The following is a 3,883-nucleotide window of genomic DNA, read 5'->3' as shown; positions in this document are numbered from 1 at the left end:
GTAGCATGTCTTCAAGCGTTTGTATCATCCTTTCGCTCTGCCCATCAGTTTGTGGATGATAGGCAGTACTCATGTCTAGACGAGTTCCTAATACTTGCTGTAATGTCTGCCAGAATCTTGAAATAAATCTGCCATCCCTATCAGAGATAATAGAGATTGGTATTCCATGTCTGGAGATGACTTCCTTCAAATACAGTCGTGCTAACTTCTCCATCTTGTCATCTTCTCTTATTGGCAGGAAGTGTGCTGATTTGGTGAGACGATCAACTATTACCCAAATAGTATCAAAACCACTTGCAGTCCTTGGCAATTTAGTGATGAAATCCATGGTAATGTTTTCCCATTTCCATTCCGGGATTTCGGGTTGTTGAAGTAGACCTGATGGTTTCTGATGCTCTGCTTTGACCTTAGAACACGTCAAACATTCTCCTACGTATTTAGCAACATCGTCTTTCATACCCGGCCACCAAAAATGTTACTTGAGATCCTTGTACATCTTCCCCGTTCCAGGATGTATTGAGTATCTGGTTTTATGAGCTTCTCTAAGTACCATTTCTCTCATATCTCCAAATTTTGGTACCCAAATCCTTTCAGCCCTATACCGGGTTCCGTCTTCCCGAATATTAAGATGCTTCTCCGATCCTTTGGGTATTTCATCCTTTAAATTTCCCTCTTTTAAAACTCCTTGTTGCACCTCCTTTATTTGAGTAGTAAGGTTATTATGAATCATTATATTCATAGATTTTACTCGAATGGGTTCTCTATCCTTCCTGCTTAAGGCGTCGGCTACCACATTTGCCTTCCCCGGGTGGTAACTGTAGTGACCCGAACTTTTCCATGTTTATATATATTAATTGAGATTGATATTTACATGATTAAATGTTTCCAACATGTTAAGCAATCAAACTTGTTAAGACTTGATTAATTGAAATATGTTTCATATAGACAATTGACCACCCAAGTTGACCGGCGATTCACGAACGTTAAAACTTGTAAAAATGACATGACGATATATATATGGATATACATATGGTTAACATGAGATTATGATAAGTAAGTATCTCCATAAGTATATTAACAATGAGTTATATACATATAAGCAAGACTACTAACTTAAGGATTTCGAAACGAGACATATATGTAACGATTATCGTTGTAACGACATTTAAATGTATATATATCATATTAAGATATATTAATATATCATAATATCATGATAATATAATAATTTAACATCTCATTAGATATAATAAACAATGGGTTAACAACATTAATTGAGATCGTTAACTTAAAGGTTTCAAAACAACACTTACATGTAACGACTAACGATGACTTAACGACTCAGTTAAAATGTATATACATGTAGTGTATTTAGATGTATTAAAATACTTTTGGAAGACTTCAAGACATATATCAAAACACTCATACTTAACAAAAATGGTTACAGTTACTTTCCCATTCTTTTCTTTCATCAAGAATTCTAGTCGTATTCTTACCCGTATTATACACAGCTTCAAAACGTACTTACTATGGGTATATACCAATAGGAACTAGCATGGGATTCCACTCTTGATTATGTCATGTATGACTAATCAATTTTAACTTCTACCATGAGCTAGTCAACTAACTAGAACTCCTTTTAACACCACTCACCACTCACCACTCACCAATTACCACTCATCATTCACTCCATTTCACTTCCAATTCTCTTTCTAATTCTCTCTCAACACACACACACTACTATGAACGTATTTTTCCAGTAGTTAATCATCATCTTCATCAAAAATCACTTCAAGAATCAAGCTATAATCATCATAGGAAGAACACTTCAAGAACACTTCAAAAATCCCTTCAAGTTTACTAATTTACTTCCAAGCTTTCTAATCCATTCCAAGTAATCATATAAGATTAAGAAACCTTTGTTATATATAGTAGGTTATCTTTCTTATTCAAGGTAAAATTCATATTCAAACTTTGATTCAATTTCTATAACTATAAACTATCTTAATTCGAGTAAAAATCTTACTTGAACTTGTTTTTGTGTCATGATCCTACTTCAAGAACTTTCAAACCATCCAAGATCCTTTGAAGCTAGATCATTTCTTGTCACTTCAAGTAGGTTTACCTACTAAACTTGAGGTAGTAATGATGTTCATAACATCATTCGATTTATATATATAAAACTATCTTATTCGAAGGTTTAAACTCGTAATCACTAGAACATAGTTTAGTTAATTCTAAACTTGTTCTCAAACAAAAGTTAATCCTTCTAACTTGACTTTTAAAATTAAATAAACACATATTCTATATCTATATGATATGCTAACTTAATGATTTAAAACCTGGAAACACGAAAAACACCGTAAAACCGGATTTACGCCGTCGTAGTAACACCGCGGGCTGTTTTGGGTTAGTTAATTAAAAACTATGATAAACTTTGATTTAAAAGTTGTTATTCTGAGAAAATGATTTTTATTATGAACATGAAACTATATCCAAAAATTATGGTTAAACTCAAAGTGGAAGTATGTTTTCTAAAATGGTCATCTAGACGTCGTTCTTTCGACTGAAATGACTACCTTTACAAAAACGACTTGTAAATTATTTTTACGACTATAAACCTATACTTTTTCTGTTTAGATTCATAAAATAAAGTTCAATATGAAACCATAGCAATTTGATTCACTCAAAACGGATTTAAAATGAATAAGTTATGGGTAAAACAAGATTGGATAATTTTTCTCATTTTAGCTACGTGAAAATTGGTAACAAATCTATTCCAACCATAACTTAATCAACTTGTATTGTATATTATGTAATCTTGAGATACCATAGACACGTATACAATGTTTCGACCTATCATGTCGACACATCTATATATATTTCGGAACAACCATAGACACTCTATATGTGAATGTTGGAGTTAGCTATACAGGGTTGAGGTTGATTCCAAAATATATATAATTTGAGTTGTGATCAATACTGAGATATGTATACACTGGGTCGTGGATTGATTCAAGATAATATTTATCGATTTATTTCTGTACATCTAACTGTGGATAACTAGTTGTAGGTTACTAACGAGGACAGCTGACTTAATAAACTTAAAACATCAAAATATATTAAAAGTGTTGTAAATATATTTTGAACATTCTTTAATATATATGTATATATTGTTATAGATTCGTGAATCAACAGTGGCCAAGTCTTACTTCTCGACGAAGTAAAAATCTGTGAAAGTGAGTTATAGTCCCACTTTTAAAATCTAATATTTTGGGATGAGAATACATGTAGGTTTTATAAATGATTTACAAAATAGACACAAGTACCTGAAACTAAATTCTATGGTTGAATTATCGAAATCGAATATGCCCCTTTTTATTAAGTCTGGTAATCTAAGAATTAGGGAACAGACACCCTAATTGACGCGAATCCTAAAGATAGATCTATTCGGCCTAACAAACCCCATCCAAAGTACCGGATGCTTTAGTACTTCGAAATTTATATCATATCCGAAGGGTGTCCCGGAATGATGGGGATATTCTTATATATGCATCTTGTTAATGTCGGTTACCAGGTGTTCACCATATGAATGATTTTTATCTCTATGTATGGGATGTATATTGAAATATGAAATCTTGTGGTCTATTGTTACAATTTGATATATATAGGTTAAACCTATAACTCACCAACATTTTTGTTGACGTTTAAAGCATGTTTATTCTCAGGTGAATACTAAGAGCTTCCGCTGTTGCATACTAAAATAAGGACAAGATTTGGAGTCCATGTTTGTATGATACTGTGTAAAAACTGCATTCAAGAAACTGATTTCGATGTAACATATTTGTATTGTAAACCATTATGTAATGGTCGTGTGTAAACA

Source organism: Rutidosis leptorrhynchoides, chromosome 10 (genome assembly GCF_046630445.1).
Source record: "Rutidosis leptorrhynchoides isolate AG116_Rl617_1_P2 chromosome 10, CSIRO_AGI_Rlap_v1, whole genome shotgun sequence".
NCBI classification, from domain to species: Eukaryota; Viridiplantae; Streptophyta; class Magnoliopsida; order Asterales; family Asteraceae; genus Rutidosis; species Rutidosis leptorrhynchoides.
This window is presented reverse-complemented; position numbering follows the sequence as displayed.